This window comes from Sturnira hondurensis, unplaced genomic scaffold, assembly GCF_014824575.4.
Source record: "Sturnira hondurensis isolate 20B ecotype Veracruz unplaced genomic scaffold, ASM1482457v3 Scaffold0015596, whole genome shotgun sequence".
Taxonomy (NCBI): domain Eukaryota; kingdom Metazoa; phylum Chordata; class Mammalia; order Chiroptera; family Phyllostomidae; genus Sturnira; species Sturnira hondurensis.
The window spans coordinates 11654859-11676985 of record NW_028088227.1 but is presented as its reverse complement, the minus strand read 5'-3'; the positions used below and the strand labels follow the sequence as shown (position 1 = coordinate 11676985).

General features: G+C 42.6%; 1 long non-coding RNA gene across 1 annotated transcript; it reads right to left on the bottom strand.

Annotated features, from left to right (window-relative positions):
* Positions 1-2932: 2932 nt before the first annotated feature.
* LOC119000156 (uncharacterized) lies at positions 2933-21937 on the bottom strand. Its single transcript, XR_005069255.1, has 5 exons — positions 21726-21937; positions 11531-11730; positions 10677-10797; positions 8369-8424; positions 2933-5333 (listed from the first exon to the last, which is right to left on the bottom strand). It is a non-coding gene; the product is annotated as an uncharacterized LOC119000156 (long non-coding RNA).
* Between the last annotated feature and the right edge of the window lie 190 nt (positions 21938-22127).

Sequence of the window (22127 nt, the reverse complement as noted above, 5' to 3'; positions counted from 1 at the left end):
GACTTGATCCCCCTGTAGTTTGGCTGTGGTGAACAACTCCCCTGGCGCGTTTGAACTTCTTGTCTCTTGATCGCCATTCCACTGTTTTCTCCTGTTTTTCTTCTTGCCTTCTTGACCTTGAAGGAGTTCAGAAGAGTCTTTCACACTTTGGCATGTGGATTGTTTTGTGCTGAAGGCAATTGAGAGCCTGCGGGCTTATGAGAAAGGTTTACCTCTCTCTGAAAGAATTTAAATTAAGGGCCTTGCCTGTAAAAGGAGTTATCACCAGAAATAACTTTTTATGACTTATACGTAGGGGGGCACAAACTTCTAATTGCTGTGCATCTGCACTTGCTGTCCTGAAAATGATCTTTCTCCTTCTGAAGCCCCAGGGGCCTTGCCCAATTTCTTAGCTCAGAGTTATTACCTCATTTTTCCTTTTTTAAAAAATCCTCACCTGAGGACATGCTTAGACAGGGGGGACGGGAGGGAGAAGACTCGAGAGAAACATCACCATGAGAGAGAAACATTGATGTGAGGGAGAAACCTCAGTAAGTTGCTCTTGTACGCACCCAGGGGGGATGGAAGCCATGATTTAGGCGCATGCCCTGACCAGGAATCAAACTTGCTACTTTTGGGTTTATGGGGTGATGCTCCAACCGAGCCACACTGGCCAGGGCTGTTTATCCTCCCCCGCTCCTTTGGACCTCCCACGTGTGCAGGGTTCCCATGTGTACGTGTGTAATTAAATTTGGTGATTTTGTCTTACTCATCTGTCTCATTTCTACTTGATTATTAGGCCAGCTGAAAGAACCTAGAAGGGCAGATATAGGAAAGTGTCTTCCTTTCTGCAGCCTCGAGTAAACTCAGACCCTTCACTGACTCAGACTCTTCTGTCCACTCATTAAAAGTTGTCCAATTCTAACTCTCTCCTGTTGCCCTCACTGTCATCCAAATATTCTTTGTAACCTTGTGTCTGCCTTGGGACATTGTCCTTTGTCCATAACTATGAGACTCTGTTGAGTAATTTAATATCTATGAATTTTTGTTTCTTCATCTGTAAATGTGTTATTGCTTACACACAGTTATGACAAATATTAATTGGAACAATTTTGCGTGGATGTGCTTTTTAAAATGTAAGTCATTGTGTGTATGTTCAATGTATGTTGTTGTTATAGTAGAACTCTGAAGTGGCAACTTTAAGAAATTAACATGCACAAAATAAACACAAACTTAAGACACAAACTCCTTGGATGGGTAAACCTCCCTCTAGTAATTCGGAAGGCTCTCATGACCTTACAGGGCCTCTGGTCATCCCTGGGAGGGCCACTCACTGCCTGGCCAGGCCACAGAGCACTTGGGCAATTTTTGCTATTTTGTTGATTCCAACTGAACAAAAAAGATGTCCTATTTTATAGCAGTGGAAAACGCCAGCTCCAGAAGGAGGCTGTTGGAGAGACAGAGAATAGCTGGGCTCTAGGCTGGAGTCTCGGCCTTGACTGAGGCCTGACTGCACCTCCTGCCTTCAGCTTCTGTGCAGTATCTTTGTATCCTCATAGCGAATTCTCTTTTGGGGTTAGCTAGTGTGACAGAATAGAGCAGGGGGACGTTTTGCCTTCAGGGGACATTTGGCAATGTCTGGAGACATTCTTGATTGTCACAAATGGGAAGAAGGGGTCCTACTAGCACCTGGTAGGTAGTAGTCAGGGGTGATGCTGAACAGCCCCTGATACAAAGCCCCTACAAGGAAGAGTTTCAATAGTGCCAAGACTGAGAAATTCTGGGATACTGTATGTATCATCCTAACCCCTCCATTCTAACCCCTGCTCTCTCTGGGGAAGGTGAGTCCTTTAACGTATTAACATATGCAAATTATATTTTGAGCAGTGATCCACATCAGCAAAATAAAGGGGACTCTCCCTCTTGGAGTCCTCTTTGCCTTCCCTCGGGTAGGTGGGGTCAGGGCCAGAAACCTCCAAGTATAGAGCTGGGTCCCCCTTAGGGGAAGGCAGACTACAAGGGAAGGAAAGGAGGAGGCAGAAGTTCCGTCCAAGCACATGGCTGACCCTATGAGGAGAAAAAGATTCCTTCCCCTGGTTAGGTAGATTCATGATCTATTCCTGGCGAGAGTGCTTTCTTTTTGCCAGCGGGCTGCACTGGTAGGGCATGAGAAAGAGGTTTCAGTGGTTTGAAAAGGTTTCAGCTTTTGTCACAGACCAACAAAAGAACCTGACCGAGACTTTGCCATGCGTGTTAGAGTTGAACATGGCGTTAGGGTTTTGAGGCAACAGTGTTCAAAACACTCTACTGACTTCTTCCTTGTCCCAGGGAAAGGGAGAGAAGGGACCTGGACTGCTGATCTATGGTTCTTGCCCCATGAGACCAGCCTTCACCCCCTTTCTGGCCAGGAGCACACAGTTGATGTGGGGAGCTACCTGGGCCTGTGATTCCCGCTCACTTGAACTCGCCGATCTGATTCTTCCACTTCTCAGTTACTTGATGTTTTTAAATCCAATTATTCTCTATGACTGGGATCTTATTTTTCCCTCTTATTAAAAAAGAAAGAAAGAAGAGAAAAAAGAAGTAGCATTATGGCAGGTAGAACTAAATTGATTCCATTATAAGGGAATGAATTTAGAAATACACTTGCATTTGTGTGTGCAGTGGGGGTAGAAATGATCTTTCTCACCGGTCATTCATTCTGCCATTACATTGTTTTTCTGTTGACCCTCCGCAGGCTCACCTGCCAACTCGATCACTCTCCTCCAGCAGAGAGGTGGTAAAGATAGGAAGTGGATCATCCACCTTGTCCTGTGTGATGCAAATTCAAAGTTAACAGGCCTCCATACAAATGGAACCCTTCAAAACCCACCTCCCACGTGTTTCCTTATAGAGACTGAAAGGGGGGGTAAAAGAGCCAACAACATTTGCTTTTATTTCCCCTAAAAGGAAAGTAAGTGGTAAGAAAACCAAAACATCAGAATAAGCACAAAAGCGAAAGGCAAAACAAGGTAAGCTGAGTAGGGTAGGAAGTCCATGAGTCACAAGGTCTGGTTTCTGCCCTCTGCTCTGATGGCTGAAAATAGTAGTGAGGTAGGAGGAGATGTGCTTGGGCACTTTCTCAGCTCTCATTTCCCACAGGCTGGCTTCTGTCCTCAGAGCCCTCATCAGGTCACCAACATTGCCCTCAGTACAAGGTTCACCATCTCCTCTTGCAACTCTTCAAGGCTGGCCTCTGTCCCCACCTTAGGGAACATATTTGTTCTCCTGGACCCAGGCTGTCCAGGCTCCCACCTTGCGGCTGCGCTCTCTCAGTCTTCACTGGCTTTTCATTCTCTTTATTTTCAAATCCTGGTGTTCCCGGTGTTCCAAACCCAGTCCTCTTCCCATCTTCTCCATCCTTTCGTGGGGGCGTCTGCCTTCCAATCCCACGCAGGAACAATCCCCTCCAGTGTAAGAACCTGGGACCCCCACCTCTGTCCTGCCTCAACTCTGAGCTCTGCTCCCGAGTTTCCGCAGCTCACAGCCAGGTCCCTCCAGCATTTCAGCCTTATGTGTCTACAGCATCTCCTCCTCCTCCACCCCCATTCTAACACATTCTCCCTCATGAGAAAGTGGTGCTTTAAGGCTGAGTTCAAATGGCACCTCTGGTATATATTAGTTTGCTAGGCTGCTGTAACAAAGTACCATAAACCGGTGGCTTTCACAACAGAAACCCAGCCTCACAGTCCTGGAGGCTGGAAGTTGGAGATCAAGGTGTCAGCAGGGTTGGTTCCTCCTGAGGGCGGTGAGGGAGGGTCTGTTCCAGGCCTCTCTCCTTGGCTTATAGTTGGCTGTCTTGTCCTGGGTCTTCACATTGTCTCCCCTCTCTGTCTGTCTGTGTCCAGATCTTCTCTTCTTATAAGGACACACCAGTCATGTTGGAATAGGGCCCACCTCAATAACTTCGTTTTAACTTGATTACTCCTGTGAAGATGCTATCTCCAAACCAACTTACATGCTGTGGTACTGGGGGTTAGGACTCAAACATTTCAATTTTGAGGGGGATACAATTCAGCCCATAGCAGCCCCTCTTCTAGGAAGCTTTCCCTGATCCACTTAAAAAGAAGGAAATAAATACTTTATTTCTGTGCTCTTGCAGCATACCGTTCACAGACTAAATGTCGAACTGTATTGGGGCTACTATTGGATTGTGAGCTCGAGAAGATCAAAGGACCAGAAATTATGGGGAGGTAGTATCATAAAGGTTAACAACTTGACTCATGGTTTAAATTTGTATATTTTTTGGCTATACTTCCTAGTTTTGGAATCTTAGGCAAATTACTTAACTTTTCTGAGCCCCTTCTTGCTCACTGGTGAAATGTTTGCCAGCTACCTCATAAGGATATTCTGAGGATTAAAAGAACTAATGCACGTAAAGTCCCCAGTACGGACCGAGGCCACAACAGGCCCTCGAAAATGGCTGGTGGTAGATGACTGGACCCTTTGAGCTACAGGGCCTCGTGTGGCGATCAGAATGCACTAGAACTCACAGAGGTTGGCGACAAACCCTCTAGTCTCATTTTCCCTGCTTATGGAACATGTCCACTCGGATGTCTTACTATCACCTCACACTCATACCTAAAACGTCACTCATTACCCTCCCCCACCCCCCACCTGCTCAGCCTCCCTCAGGCCTGAGTGCTGCTGCTGCCTCAGCCCTGGGCCTGCTGCCCGTTCTGCTCGGCTACTCTTCACCCTCATGACATTCACGAGAAGAAGCCAATCAACCTTCACTGAGGGCCGGGTGTAGGCCACACCTGACCCCAGGTGACAGAACACCGTGGAAAACAACACACTCGGGGATTTTGCATTCAGGGAGCTTCCACCAGAGGAAAACCACAAAGCAATAGTAAGCCTCTTGTTGCAAGGCAAGGTGCTGAATGGAGAGGAAGGCCAGGTGCTGGGATCCAGCCCAGCTAAGTGGCGAGAGAGAGGTATGTGGGAAGGCCTGGATGACAGAAGGAGCCAGCGAGGGGACCAGGGGATGATTTCAGTGACTTAGAAAGTTTACTCTGGCTGTTCTGGGGGCGCAGAGGAGGCAAGGCTTGTAGGCAGGGGGACCGGCTGTCCGTTATCCTCCATCTGGAGCCACAGCCCCCACTGACTGAGCTAAGTGTACGCTGGCCAGAGTCATCTTTATCAGCCGGTGGCGGTGGCGGGTCACAAGTTCCAGAGGTTCGGAAAAATGTCTCCAGGAGGAGCACGTGAGAACCTTGGCCCTGGTTTGGTCTTTTGGCTGCTGCAGAGCGGGGTGAGTGCAGGCCTCTCTCCTCGACCAGAAAGGGGTCTCTCATCACTTTAGCTGAAAACAGCTGGAAGAAAACAAAGTACTTTTTTAAAATATAGAATAAAGAAATATTACATATCAAGAAAAATACTGTTAGTGGCACAGACTCTGGATGCAGATTTTCTGGGCTCAAATCCTGACTCTGTCACTCACAGTCTGTGAGATTTGGGGCAATTTATTCAACTTCACTGTTTCTTAGTCTCATCTGTAAAGGGAGGGTAATAACAGCACAAAATAAGCACTAATAGGTAGTAATTACCTAGTAGTGTTGTTAAGAGGGTTCAGTGAGTTAGTAGCTGCAAAAATGCCTGGTACATAGTATTTGTTGCTATCATTATTATAAACGTTTTAAGTGAAAATAAAGAAAAAAAGCAACAAAGACAACCTAAACAGAAATATAAGTCCCTGATATTTGTCAAGTATTTTAGTGGCTAATAACAACAACAATTTCTTATAAGCCCCTCTAATTGCATTTTCAAAAATTCAAAGTATTTTTGTGTACATTAACTCATTTACTTTCACAAGACCCCCGAAAGTGGGCATTGCAGACCCCGTTAGTTCCCTTTCACTGGGGAGGGGTCTGAAGCAACACTGAAACTTCCTCAGCGTCACATAGCAGCACAAGAGCACATTTAGGTTTCCTAATTCTGAGTTCAGTGGATTTTCAGGAACTAAACTGCCTTACAGAGCCAGCCCTGAGCCACTTGTGAAACAGCCACACCCTCTCCAGTGCCCCCTGTCACCGTCAGCTCCTCTGCTCTGCGATCTCTGCTGCCCTCTTGTATACCAGTCCCAGCAAGGACCCAGCTGGGGACCTGGGCTCTGCCTTTTTGGGTTTGGCTCCCTAAGCAGGCGTGAGCTCCCTTATCTATCTGTCTGTCTGCAGAAAACCTTGTCTATGCAAGGATGCAGTTGCCATGCTCTTGGAGTCTTCTGAAGTGATACATTTATTTTTATTAATTTAATCTTTAATGTATTTTTCCATTACCCATTAGTCCCCTTATACTCTTCAAAGAAATATATTAAACTAATTTCTACACGTCTTCTGAGGCTAATACATGCCCCCTTTTCTGGCCTAATACACAAGTTTAATTTACATATTTATCAATTCTAGATCCGAATTTGAACACAATTGAAAAATAATCATTATTAAAACTGTGTGGTATCAATGGGAGCCTAGATAGGTATTTCAGACATTTACTATGATTTATAAAATAATTTAAAATACATTTTAAATATCTGGTACTGTAATACAAAGTGAAAAAAATCCTCGGTAAACTATAAGAATACATGACTGGCTATTTCGGGGAAAATTCAATTTTGAGCCCCACTTCACAACACACGCACACACACACACATTCCAGGTGGAATACTAAAGGGGTTGAATACTTTTAAAATGAAATGAACATTTTAAGAAATTAGAATAAAATAAATATTAAACATCTAGGGAAATATTTACTTTATGGATTTAGGAATATAGAAGAAATCACAAAGGATAAGATCAACATATTTTACTATATAAAAATAAGTTTCTGTTAACAATTAAAAAAACAATTTGGGAGAAATATTTGCAAAAAATATGATGATGAAAGGATTAAAGATTTTATTTAAGAAAAATGTGTGTAAGTGGGTAAGAACTACATTAGGATTCTAAGAGATAAATAAAAGGGAAAGAACAGAAAATTTACAAAAATAATATAGCTTGTAACAAGACATTTAGAAGAATATTTAATCTGAACAAATAGCAAGAGAATATGAACTCACAGTACAACTCTACCTTTTCTATATATGCGTGCAGTGGAGCAGACGTTCTATGTTGACCCCTGGAACTGACCATTGTAACAGGAATGGCACTCCTAAACATGACTGGTGGCATCATAACTTGGCACAAGTCCTTTTTAAAAATTTGCATGGAATTTATTGGGGTGAGACTTGTTAATAAAGTTGTGTAAGTTTCTGTACCACATCATCTGTGTATTGTACTGTGTGTGCACCACCCCAACAGCACAACTCTTGACAAACCATCCGCCAACATGTTATCCAAAGACTTAAATTTTGTTCCAGCAATTTCACTTCCAAGAATTTATCAAAAGGAACTGATTCAAAATATAGAAAAATCTATCAGCATGGAGAGGTACCTTAAAGCATGTTTAATAATAATGGAAAATTAGAAATGTACTTGAATGCCCATCAACAGGGAAATGGTTAGAGAAGTTACGATCGTCACTTAAGAGAATGATGCAGTTATAAAAGCAAGCACAAAGACTAGTTAGCAACACAGAAAAATACACAATGTAATGTTAACGGAGGAAAACAAGAGATGGCATTGCATGAAGTGTTTGATTATAACTATGTAAAACATGCAAATGAAGAATACCTGAATTCAGAAAAATGATCATGAATGCATAAGAGTGGTCATATTTAGGGTAATTTTTTTGCTTTCCTCCTTTGATAAAATTCTGTATTATATTATTTTGACCAACTTAAAATTAATTGAAAGTAAAATGTTTGAGCAGGAGGGGGATAGGAGGCCAAGCCAGACACATGAAACATATTTTTAGCAGCCGAGCCCTTAAAAGTTCCTTTATATACAGCAAGTACCCACGCAGAGTACGGTCACACCGGAAACCCAGGCTCAGTGGTGGAGCCTTAACTGAAAAATAAAAGAATTAAAATCCAACTGCAAACGCCATGCTCATCATCAGGCCACAGTTTGAACAACAGATTGTTAGAGCTGGAAGGGCCTTTAGAGATCATTAGTCTCACTCACTACCACTCACCTTCAAATACACAAACACAATGTTGCTAAATAGGAGAGACTGAGGCTCAGAGAGGCTGAGAGACCGGCTCAGGGTCACACAGAAGTCAATGGTAGGGCTGAACTGTAGTCCAGGTTCCTGACCCCACATTTGGTCCTCTCTCTTCTCTACCAACTCTCAGCTCAGGACAAAAGGAGTGAGCTTTAGAAAGAGTCTTAGTGGAAAGAAAATATATAACTTCTATTTACAAATGTACATTGTTAAAATATGAATAATAAACCAGAAAACATTTCCCACATACCTATATACATCTCCCTTTCAACTTTCATTGTAGCAGCATCTGGATAAACCAGAAACCTTGCACAAAATGAAAAAAAATCACATAAAAATGTTGGCAAAACCCAGGACTATGATCTGTCTCTGGCCAAACAGGGGAGGAATAGAGCCAAACAGAAAAACAAAACTAAGTAGGAACATCTGGGAGGAAACATTCTCTTTGCCAAGGACCCACCTCCCCCTTTCTGCGAACCTACATCTCCCTGGATCTGTGCACTGCTCCAGGACTCGGGTTTGGCCCGGCGAGCCACACATCCAGTGCCAGCTGCAGCGCGAGTCTCTCCAGCGAGGCCTGTAGGGGTGGTGGGCCTCCTGGAAGGAGGAACCAGGGCCCCAGGGCTCCAGGGCCCCGGGGATCAGCGAGACCAGGCCCCAGGAAGGTGGAACCCCAGTAAACACATGTTTTTCAAAGTTGGGTTTTAAAAAGGGAGCAACTAGTGTCAATTTACACAATGAGAATTTAATCTATTTCCAAAGATATTTGAATTAAAAAAATGTAAAGACCAATAAAACAGCTCCTTTAAACTAAGATATTATTTTTTAGGAACCAAGAACCTGAAGGGGCCTCAGAGGCTGTCCAGGGAACACACCAGATTATTCAACATGCTCTTTGCTTTTATGGGAACCCTTTTAAAATGGGAAGATATAGGAGTTTATTCTAAAAGTACAAGGGCAAGATTTTTTGACTGTATAAAGCAAATCTGTCAACATGCTGGTAATCAATATTTAGTCAAATATTTAGAAATGCAGTAACTTAAAAGTGACTAAATATTAAACAAATAATTTCCATGGTTAGTTTCTATTTTCACCTGAGTCGTTATCCACTTTCCCCCCAAAATGTTAATGGACAAAAACAATCTTTAAATCCTATATACAAAGGCTGTAAGGGAAAGTGGAGTGAGGCCATACCACATACCAAGGGGGTGACAAACACCGAATCGTTTGTGTTTGCCATAAGAATGTTGTATTTATAAATGAGTGAGGCAGAGATGACCAAACACTTTCTGTGGGTATTCCTTTGCAAATGGAGGGTACAGCACAGACCAAGTTCCTTTCTACACCTGCATGGAACTAAACAACAGAAATACTTCTTAAACCTATGCAAATAGGATTCCCTAGTCCTAGTTCCTAAAAAATACGAAGAATCCTTGGGCGTGCAAGGAATCTTATCCAGCAAATAACAATTGTTTTTGAGACTCTGCTGGCAGGACTTAGCATCCACATGGGCCTGGCATATTCTGCCAAAACCCTCATTTTCTAAACAGTAGATTCTTACCACAGCAAGTTGCACATACACAGCTGGTGTCCCAAGCTTATTACCTTGAGGACTGGTAATAAGACTGCATTTCCTCCGCTGACTTTTCTCAGGACTGGTGAAGAAATCAGTCCCTAGAAATGTCTGAGGAGGAAATGCAGTCTTGTGCCTGGGGCTCCAAGGGCTCTTTCTCAAGAGACAGCTATGAAATCTCATGGCACCCACTTGGTCCCCAAGATGACACCATAGCCACTGTGGCAGTTTCCCACTGAAAGTCTGTCTGTCCTGTGGAGCACGGTGTACTTCACAGGAGCATAGGGCCATGCTTCTGTCGTTCACATGTGTGTGAACAGCACACACCTAGCGTGTTGCCCAGCGCATGTAAGTGCTCAACAAACACACGTTGGATGTTGCAAAGTGTGGGACACTGTTTCCACCCATCCGAAGGCAAGAAACTGCAGTCTTGAGCCACACGACAACCTAGGGCTGGTCACCCACTTCTCAGTTCCGTCTCCACCCTCAAACGCTGGCAGGGAAAGGGGGGAGAGGTCATACTACATACCAAGGGGGGACAAAATATGTACCCCTTCTGAGTGGTCTCAGGAAATTGCATGTATTCCTTCAAGGGGTGGTGGATCAGCAAAAACCTTTTTGGTGGCATTTTCTTTTCCAGAAAAAAGAAATTTCTTTTTGGGAAAGCTTTAAGCACATCCAAGTTTCATACATGTTGGCTATGTGGAAGCTCTGATTAAATCCTCTGATGGCATTTCAAGTGCCACTGCTTTTTTTAGGTCTTCTCAGGAAGAGAAGATTCGGCACCCAGTGGCATGAGTTTAAAATCGACCTACTATTGCTTGTTACTTACAAAGCAAACAATATTGAGGATGCAAGGAAATCTCTCTTTGGTGGCTTTTATTTCTACTTCTCTCATCTTCCAAATACTATTTGGACTTAACATCATACCCTTAACTTATCTAGAAGATTAAATGTCAAATATCTAAAGATAACACTAGCTTACCAGCTATTGTTGATGGAATTAAGTTCTTCGCAAATTATGTTAGGAGGAGTTCACAATTATTTCTATCCTCTGGATGGCCTTCTTGCCGAAGCCTTGAGACATACTCCCGCTGACATTCTATCTAGAAATGTAGCACGCAGGTTAAAATTAGAAGAGTCAAACTTTCCCATGGATGTGAGTTATGAGCCTTGGCATGAGAAAAACATCGGCCCTTTGCATCTCTTTATTGTTTGACCCATTTTCAGCCAGACATAATTTTGAGGATCCTCTCATACAGGAACATGCTGGCCTCTCAGTCTGAGCCAAGGGTTAGCCAAGAAAAGCAAAGGCAGCCAACTTCACTCAGTCTTAAGAAGCACAAGAAAACTTTTTGTCAAATAATTGACTACAAGGAAACAATTCCACCTAGGCCTAAGGGAGATAAATGTACAGAAATCATCTTTACCACCTCTTACATCCTGCCACTAGCTTTCCCCCAGAGGACAGACACCGTGTTTGCTCCCTTTAGTGTCCTAAAAATAGTCATTTTTAATAGTTTATTAAAAAATAATAAACATAACTGTATACATCAATGTCTTATAAAGGGGTATGGTTAGTCCTTCCTTCATTACCAATGAAGTCTATAATCCATTCGTTGTGGACCATTATATGTAGTTAGGGTTGGAAGCCGCCCTCTAAGACTGTGGTTATGCTTGGAATTCAACAATGCAAATGAGTTTACAATGAAGCATGCTGTACATGCTGCCCTAGAAATCCAAGCTTCTGGGCCCACAATGAAAAGAAAATGGTTTTCAGTTCTGGTCACATTTTCCATCTTCTTCTCACATATACTATTAAAAGCCAACTGTACTCACATGCTCGTTGAGGATGTTCCTCACTAACTGCAGGTGAAGCCTCAAGCAGATGCATTCATCTCAGTAGGCCTTACTGAAGTAAGGGGGCTGAGATCAAACCTGGGGCACCTACGCATGGTATCAGTGATCACTTGTGCCAAGACAAACCTCTCTTCAGGGTCCAACACATGCTGGTAGGCTTCAAAGTAGCAGTCAAGAAGCTGCAAATAAGGTTGATAGAGAACAGTGGAGGCTGTCATGAGCATATATTTACAATATAGTCTTTCCCATAAGTCAGCTGGGCAACTGCGTGGCTGGCTGCATACCGAGCAACCCTGCACCAAGGAATAGACAAGAGTCACAAGAGGTAACTATGCTATTCACTCAGCTTTTAGTAAATACAGGTTCACTCAAAGTAGAACATCAACATATATTAATATACTACTCACACTCTAACACTGTAAGAGAAGTATAACACACACACACATAACAATCTATGGGTAATAAAGAAACAAGTCCCAGAGTCTCAGTCTCCAAGTCTAGGAGAGAGCACAGTAGTCAAGGGAGTTGTCAGCATCTTGCAAGGAAGGACCTCCAGATCCAGGTGGGCAGCAGAGCAGATGAAGTCCTCAGTTCAGCAGAGCAGATCCTCTGGCAGCTGATGCCAAGGGAGACCAGTGTGGCGTGGAACAGCCCTCTGGTGTGTGGGGTGAGCTCACCTGTCTGGAAGAGGTCCAGAGCCTGCTGTAGTTACATCTTGAGAGTGGTATACCCACCCTTCTGGATCTCTGGATAGATGTCTTGGCAACCCTGATGCCGAGGGTGGAATTTCCCCAGGAGCCCATCTGTGGGTGGTCCTGCTCTGCAGACACAGCTTTTCTGGTCATGTGTGCAGATATCTTAGGTGTGTCTCCTTGCCACATGTGTCTAGTGTGACTTAGGTAGTTTCCCTCTTGAACCGAAGTGTCATGACTGATTGGCACCCATCTTGGTTGGCATGAGTGACTTCATTTTGTTTTATATACTTTACACTATCTTCACCAGACCAATGCCATTTTATTGTTTCTGTTCCCTACAGAGGCAGTCCTTGGGCCCGGCAAAGAGAGGTGAGGCACCACCCACTCCATGCTTTGGAAAGACCCTGGGTACCAGCAGAAGACAGACAGGGCTGAACCTTTGGGTACAGGCCTGGTGCGGGCAGCTGCAGCATCAACGCAACACAGAGCTATCATTAAACTTGCAGACAGACTTTGGGAGGGCAAGGGAACGAACACTCTGTCTCCTTTTCCCCTGCTCTCTCCAGATAAAAGGGGGTTATATCATGGATAACATCACATCTAATAATCATAAGCTCCAATCACAGTACATTCACTGTCACTTCATCAAATATATTTATCTTCCACACCTTTCTTCACAGCCCCATTCCCCACTCCCTTGTACTCCATCATCAAATGTAGGCAGGTGGTCCCCTCCCCTCAGTCCCATTTCTGACCCCTTCTCTTTAATAGTCTGTCCAAATGTCACCTATGCAGGAATGATGGGGAGTATGGTAGAATGGAAGGCTGAGAGTGAATGTCCCCCCAAATACAAAGGTATTTATTCCAGACTGGACTCCACCAGGATGGGCATAGGGCAGAGAACTCTCAAAAGCATTTTGGAAGCTTTTTTTCTTGTGGTGTTCACAAGCCTTTTCTAAAAAACAAATCATTCTTAGTGTGGGAATTCAGAGAGGTGCTCTTTTATTTAGTTTTCACATTTGTCTATGAGCTTAAGGAATTTCTGTTCTGTGTATAAATTCTATTTGTGTGTAATTAGTCATGGTGCTAATCAGAATAAGCTCTTCAGAGGTCACTGAGCTGGACTCTTAAATAGGAAGCTAAGGGCAAGGTAAGTAAGTAGTTCTGAACAATGTAATTACTGTTTTAAAACCCTCATTGGCCTTAGACACTCATACTTTTGGAGACCCTGTCCCACATATATCCCACATACACTAAAATGTACTCACATCCTCCTAATTCCAAAACCAGATAAAAAAAGGAGATTAAAGGCCAATATCCTTGATGAACATAGATGCTAAAATCTTCAGAAAAGTTTAGCAAACTGGATCCAGCAATACATTAAAAAGATCATAAGCCATGATTAAGTGGGATTTATTCTGGGGATGCAAGGTTGGTGCAATATCTGCAAATCAATGAATGTGATACACTGCAACAACAAAATGAAGGATAAAAATCACATGATCACATCAAGAGAGGCAAAAAAGAAAGCATTTGGCAAAATCCAGCACCTATTTATGATAAAAACTTTCAGTAAAGTGGGAGTAGAAGGAACATACCTCAACACAATAAAGGCCACATATGACAAATCCATAGTCAACATCATCTTCAATAGGCAAAACTACTAGTGTTTCTCTTAAGAGTGGGCACAAGACAGGAATGTCTGCTTTCATCTCTTATTCAATATAGTACTAGAAGTCCTAGCCACAGCAATCAGACAAGAAGAAGAAATAGAAAGCATCCAAATTGGAAAGGAAGAAGTAAAACTCATTATTTGCAGATGATGTGACACTGTGTATAGAGAACCCTAACCATTCCACCAAGATAACTACTACAATTGATAAATGAATGCAATGAAATAGCAGGATACAAAATAAATATCCAATATCAGTTGCATTTTTATACACCAATATGAACTCTCAGAAAGGGAAACTAAGAAAACAATCCCATTTACTACTTCTTCAAAAAAATACCTAGAAATAAATTTAACCAAGGATATAAAGGACCTATACTTGGAAAATTCTATGACACTGAAGAAAGAAATTGAAAAAGATAGAAAACAGTGGAAGCATGTACTGTGTTTATGGATTGGAAGAATTAACGTCATTAAACTGTCCATACTACCCAAAGTGATCTATAGATTCTATACAATTCCTATCAAAATACCAATGGCATATTTCACAGACCTGGCACAAATATTACAAAAATTTATATGGAACCACAAAGGACCCCAAATAGCCACAGCAATCTTGAGAAAGAAGAACAAAGTTGGAGAAAACATGTTACTTGATGTCAAACTATACTATTGTACAAGGCCAAAGTAATCAAAACAGTTTGGTACTGGCATAAAAACAGACATGTAGATCAACTGAATGGAATAGAGGGTTCAGAAACAAACTCATAACTTTATAGTCAATTAATATTTCACAGAGGAGGCAAAGACAGTCTCTTCAATTAATGGTTTTGGGAAAATTGGACAGGTATGTGCAAAAAATAAAACTAGACCACCCTTTTACAATATACACCAGAATAAACTCAAAATGGATTAGACTTAAATGTTGCAGGTGGGGGCTGATTTTTGGCCTGCACCCCTAGGTAACCCCAGGGCCAACATACCCAGCGGGTAGCTACAGACCATGTTGGAGTACCATCATGCTGCCCCTGCACAGCTGATCCTCCACTGTTTATAACAATGTTTAAAAAACTTATTGAGGACTTAAGCAGCATAAAAAAGACCTAGTCAGAAACGAAGTATACACTAATTGAAACAAACAACAATTTACAGGGAAACAATAGTAGAATGGAGGAAGCTGAGAAACAAATTGATGGTTTGGAACATACGGAAACAAAAAACAACTACACAGAACAAGAAGAAGAAACAAGAATTCAAAAAAATAAGGATAGTATAAACAGCTTCTGGAACAACTTTAAGCAATCCAGTATTTGTGGCATAGGCATGCCAGGAGAAGAGAAAGCAAGAAATTGTAAATCTATCTGAAAAAAAAAGTGAAAGAAAACTTCATTAATTTGGTGAAGGAAATAGACATGCAAGTCTAGGAAGCACAGAGAATCTCAAATATGATCAGCGCAGAGGCCCACTCCAAGACACATCATTATTAAAAGGCCAAAGGTTAAAGAGAAAGAGAGACTCTAAAAGCAAGAGAAAAGAAGTTAGTTACTGTAAGTTTGCCAGATTGTGGGGGGGGCATGTGGTGAGGGGGAGAATGGGTGAAGATGTGTGGGGATTAAGAAGTACGAAGAGGTTAGGTGAACAATAGTAGGAGCATTGCCTGAGGGAGTGGAGGTCACTGGGTGGAGGCGGACAATGGGGGATAAGTCAGGACAACTATAATAGCATAATTGATAAAATATAATAAAAAGGCCTTAAGTGTTAGATTCAAGACTATAAAAACATGGTCTTGAATCCTAGAAGAAAACATGGGCAGTAAAGTCTCAGATATTGCTTGTAGCAATATTTTTTCTGATATAGCTCCTCGGGCAAGGGAAACAAAAGAAAAAAATAAACAATGGGACTATATCAACTAAAAAGGTTTTGCTCAGCAAAGGAAATCAGCAACAAAATGAAAAGACAATCTACTGAATGGGAGAACATATTCGTCAATACACCTAAGAAAAGGTTAATCTCCAAAATTTAAAAAGAATTTATAAAACTCAATACCAAAAAATTAAACAGTCCAATTGAAAAATGGGCAAAGGATCTGAATAGACACTTTTCTAAAGAGGACATACAGACATATGAAAAGATGCTCAATGTCACTAATCATCAGAGAAATGCAAATTAAAACCACAATGAGATATCACCTCTAACTAGCAGAATGGCTATCATCAATAAATAAACAAACAACAAACATTGGCAAGGATGTGGAGAAAAGGAATCCTTTGTGTACTGTTGGTGGGAATGCAGACTGGGGCAGCCAATGTGGAAAGCAATATGGAGATACCTCAAAAAAATTGAAGACGGAATTGCCTTTTGACCCAGAGATTCCCCTGTGCTCATTGCAACGTTATTTACAATAGCCAAGCTATGGAAGCCACCCAGGTGCTCATCAGTAGATGAGTGGATTCAAAAGCTGTGGTACATTTACACAATGGAATACTTAGTCGGCCACAAAAAGAAGGAAATCTTGTGACAGCCTGGCTGGACCTGGACAGTGTTATGCTAAGAGATATAAACCAGTCAGAGAAAGACAAGTATCATATAATTTCGTGGTTTTATACGTGGGATCTAATGAACAAAATAAACTAACAAACAAAATAGAAACAGACTCATAGATACAGAGAACAGACGGCAGCTGTCAGAAGGGAGGAGGGTTGCAGGACTGGGTGAAAAAGGTGCAGGGATTAAGCCCAAGAGAAAATAAACCTCATAGACGTAGACAACAGTACGGTGACTACCAGAGGGAAAGGAGGCTGGGGAGGAGCAGAAGGAGGGTGTAGGGGGATAAATGGTGATGGATAAAAAGTTGGTGATAATGGTGATAAAAGTTGACTGGGGGTGGTGAACACATACTACAGTGCACAGATAATGTGTTGGTGAACTGTGCACCTGAAGCTTGTATAATTTTGTTGACCAGTGCCACCCCAATAAATTCAATAAAAAGATAAAAAATAAAATGTACTCATATCCCAATCAATTTTTTTCTGTAAAATGTTAAATAATATGTATTATTTTGCTCTTCAAATTATTTGACTATGGGCAAAATATTTCATTAATGACTACCTATGATTTCTGGGCAGTACATAGTTGGGGATTCTGATAAAGTGAGGAAATCTAATCCATAAGTTATTTTCAAATGCAATGAGAAGTTTATAAGTGCTCAGTTAACAAAGTTTTTACATTTTACAGACACGTAGTTAAAAATTTGTTGACATCTATTTCGTATTTTCTTTTCTTTGGAGTAATTTTCTTTCTTTTCTTCATGTTTTTTTTTTTCATCAGATCTCAAACATTTTCAATGGTCCCTAAAAGCAATTAGATCCTAGACATTCAGTCTATATTGCCTGATGGATAAACTGGCTCTGACTGAAGCTTCTGGACTTTCATTCCTACTGGTCTTACAGTGGAACTCATTCCTTCCCTCTGCTAAGCTAATCCAACACCTTCTGCTCAGGGTTTTAGCTCAAGTTGTCCCTCTGAACCAGTCTTCTCTGAGCAGCTCTTCTCATGGAGGTTTCACTCTTCTGAGAGGCCTGGGTTCCTGTCACAGCCATATCGCCTAGGCTTGCCCAGTGTATGCACTTAATGGACAGCAGGGGGTGAGTTGTTGAGGTTGCAATTTCTACCAAGCCAACAGCCTAGCACACCTGGAGATGCATTAGAGAAAGGGTATATTTTGCTTTCTTGGGTGTTGGTCTACCTGGTTGTTTGAGGTCAGAAAGTCAGCCCTGTTCTTAAAAAAACTAAAAAATTTCCTAAAGGGGGATAAGCCCCTCTCATTGTGTGCAATAGCTAAGAATGCAAACCACAAAGAATAGGGAAAGTATAAGCATTTCTTGAATATAGGAAGCAACCACATACAGGGCAAGGGGATAAAGGCACCCTGGGCAGGAAAATCAGGACTGTCTCCTTCTTGCCAATCATGGCTTCTGAGGCCCCCCTGGGGGAGGTGAACACTTGGGAATTAATACCAGAGTAGGAATCCATGCCTTATTAAAAACCATCCATAACCGAGGGTTTCAATGCTAAAAGCTCAAGGAGGGAGAGCCTGGGGCACTGTATTTTGCTTCTGGGTTTTTCCAGATCTCCTTTGGGAAATGGTCTAAGGGACTTTGGGTCAACCAAAGGAGGCTAAGAGTTCAGGACACAGAATGCTCTCCCCAGGTGAGACACTCCACATCTCGGGATGCGAAATGAAGGAAGGTGGAGGTCCCCTTGCCTTGCAGGGTGACCTAAATTACCTTGTTCTGTCCACAGAGTTCTACTCTATAATAACATTCAATTACTAGACAGTAGAAGATAAAGCAGAAACAAAGGAGTGACTAGTTGGGGGTCACTCAGTATAGCCTAGGGGGAATTAGGAAAGAAACAATTATGCCCCTAATCATCCTGGACTAACTTGAATCATTTGGCTGGGCTGGGGCAACCCCAGGAGCTAGTTTGTTGTATTTGTATTGCCTTGACCTGTTTTTGTACAAAGAGCCCTATTGTTTGGTTATTTGGCCGGAGAAGTCTGGGAGGGCTCTTGCTGGTGATTCAGATCTGGTGATAGCAGGTTGCAGGGGCTAGTGCTGAACTGCCATGCTTACTTTTGTTGTTGATTGGATTGACAGATTTAGAGAATAAAGATACAGGTCATCGAGTTAAATTTTAATTTCTGATAAACAACAAATACTTTTTTTGGTCTAAATATGTCCCAAATACTGTCGTATTTTACCTGACAACCCTAGTTGTTGAGAAGGAAAATTCTGCTCTCTTTTTAAATTGATGAGGCCTTTTCAAGCTTTGGTTTCACTCTTGAGAAGCTCTCAGATGGAGCCTTGCATGATTTTATTATAAATTCTTTCCCCACAGGGGTAGGACTGTGATCTTTGCACCTCACAGGTTCTGTTTATTATCTGTTTGCTAAATGGCCTATTTCCATTCAAACTCCGGGCTGATATTTGTCTAAGAAGTCTTCCTAGCCTGTCAAATGTCACGTGTGTATGGGTCAAGGGCCAACGCCCAGGCAAAACAATACGTGGTGCACACTGATGGCAGGCCTGGAATATTGGAGAAAATGGAAAAGTGGACAGAATGCTCTCCACACTTACTTTGTTTATATTGTTCTTAGCTTAAACCTCTTTTTCATTTCTAGGATTCAAGAAACTTTTAAAGATAGTATTTCAGGTCAAATGAAAATGCAAAACAGAAAATCAATGCTAGATACAACCTGTCAACAGAATTTTTTAAGTGCTTCATATATTAATTCAGCTGAAAATGTGTCCTCTGGTGGCTGCAGGGAGAATTAGCCGTTGGTGCAAGTGTCACTCAGGAGCGGGGACAGCTGATGACTGGCTTCTCTCAGAGTCCCTTACTCTACCTAAATCCACGCCAGCTCTCTCTAATTTTATGAGTGTTTGTACATAAATAGTTACTTTAAGGATTTAAGACAATCCAGTGTGTTTGAGCAATTCTTAATAAGCTAGTGATTCCCATATAGTCAACAATCAAACACAGCTGAGGAGACTTGGCAGCAGAACCAGTGCTGGGGGAACTCAGTTCCGCTCCAGATAAAAATCTGGTTTATCCATTAAAATAGGTTCTGTCGACAGCATTTCTGATTTAGAAGGCCACATTTTATAGCTTGGCACATCCACGTTTCTACGGGGAACTTGTTCTCAGGGTAGAAAGAAAGGAGATATTTGCAATGATTTTATGTGAAAATAATTATGTTAAAATAATTTCATGTCCCACGGAAGAAACTAGTGGCTAGCAGCTTAGCACAGAATGAACTTGAGGTTGGAGTGTGAGGACAGTGGTTTGTCGTTCGGTCCACTCTGCCCTTCTGTTCTTCTCTGCCAGTGGCTCCGCCTGGAGCTGCCACAGGAGGCCTAGAAGCACCGAGAAGCGAAGTGGAGAGAGAGAGTACGGAAGGGGGGGCCCTCTTCAGAACTCATGTCTGGACCAGTAAACTTGTCAAGTTTGAGGATTCTGTCTTACAATTAGTGCAGCCTTTCCACTTACTACACTACGAGTCCAACTGTCTCATTTACTCAGCTGACCTTACAGTTCTAACTGGCAGATACATGCAAACTCCACAGAGGCCATTTATCTTTGAAAAGAGGAACAGCTTTCCAAGCCTGGGGCTTGCACCCTCTAAGCCCAGCCAGTTGCTTTTGAAAACTGGGTCACCTATATCTCCATGAGTAACGGGCCAGAGAGTAGATGAAGTAGTAAACCATCTATTCTATGAGAAAAACAATGCGAAGAAAACACAGCCACTCCCCCATCTTCCGACCACATCACAGTGCACTGTCACCTGGCTTCCACCCCTGGGACCTTGGAAGAGCCGTACAACACTGGCCGTGCCCACCTGATGGCGGAAACCACTTTTAGGGGTCGTCCTTCTGGGTGTTCACTGCATCCTACACTAGCGTCCATCCTCTTCTAGGTAAAACACTCTTTTCCACTGGCTTGCAGAACACCATTCCTTCCTTTTTTCTCCTGTCTCTTTGGCTACTCCTTCTTGTTCCTCTCACGGATTCTTGTCCCATGACCTTACCCTTAAAAGTAAGCATTACCCAGGGACCCATTTCAGACATCTCCGGCTTTTCCTAGTCATTTTGACTCATTACTGTGGTTCAACTTTCACATTCATACCTCAGCTCATACCTGCTCCTGAGTTTCAAAACTATAGCACTCAACAAACATTCACACCTGGGTTTTTAGAAAACTCCCTCACTTGCCTCGTCTCCTAGATTCAGTGTTACATTCCCTCTCAAGTGCCCCTCCTTCTGCTTTCTGTTTCACTGAAGAGCCTCTCCCTGACCCTGAGGAAGTCATTTTAATTTCACTCTTACTCCCAGGCTCCAGTCTTCCAAGCCTGCCATCTCCACCTCTGTAAAGTGCTGTCAAGCCTGCTGTTCCTTCCCATTCCCACATTCCCACTGCTACACGTTTGGTGTGAGTCCCTCCTAACTCGCTGGGTACCAGTTGTAATAAAAAGTGCAGTTGTACCAGAAAACTGCACTTTTCTCCAGGAGCTTTCTATTCTAATCCATTCTCCACACTGACACCCACCCAGCTACGATATGAAAACAAAGCTAGATATGATATGAAAACAGTCTCTCCCCTATTGAAAATCACCAATGGCTGCCCTTTGCTTATAAGATACCTTCTAAATGTCATATGGGCTAGCAGGCCTTTCACAGGCTGTGCAGAAACCATATGTCCACCTTGTTTCCCAGCATGCCTTCACGCCTGAGCCAGAGCAGTCTTCTTGACATTCTCCAAACTCACCATCCCCATTGTATACCTCCTGACGTTGCTAATGCTGTTTCCTTCGCTTATGAATCTTCCCTCCTCTGACAGACAATGTCTTACTCATCTTTTAGTAACAAGAATAAACACCTATTTCTTTGGGAAGACCGGCGAACACTTCCTTTACTCCGACAGCCCCCCATGGGGCAAATCCCTCCCTCCACTGGGGTCCATATGGCTCTTGCATGTGCTGCTGGGTTATAATTTTTGCTGAGAGATCGGATGAATGTTTATAGGCTAGAAATTCCTTGAAGATATTCTCTTATATACCTATGTGTTCCCAATGCCTGGAATAGTACCTGGTACAGAGCGAACACTTAATGTTTGATGAATAAACTCCCAGCAGTCAGTGATTATCAGAAGGGTCATAATCGATGCCAAGGACACAAATGAAGAGTAGTTTCTCATTTATTACTGGAATATGAACCATTAACAACAGGATGATGATTTAGTAACTCACCGTTTTATCGCTTTAAATCCTTGGTAACTTGTTACACCGACCACTCCTCACCCAGCTGCTCTCCCCCACCAACACGCGGCACATGCTGTGGAAGGCCGCAGTGAGGTCAGTCAGTTTGTCTGTTTAGCAGGCTGAGGGTCACCCCGACGGGACAAGGAATGTGGATGGAGTCATCTTTCATTCTCACTAAAAGGGAGCTGCCCTAAACGACCCACTGAATTTTTTAAAATACTGACTTTTACAAGAATGTTTCGCTGAATTTTGTTTTCTAGGCAAGAATACCTGGCGCTCGTTTTCTAGGAGAGCTGCTTCCCGAGTCCACAGGCCATTCAGCACAGCAACTCTTCCCACACGGGCCCAGCTCCAGTCCCGGCCAGTTCTTGACTTGCTGCTCTCTCTGCG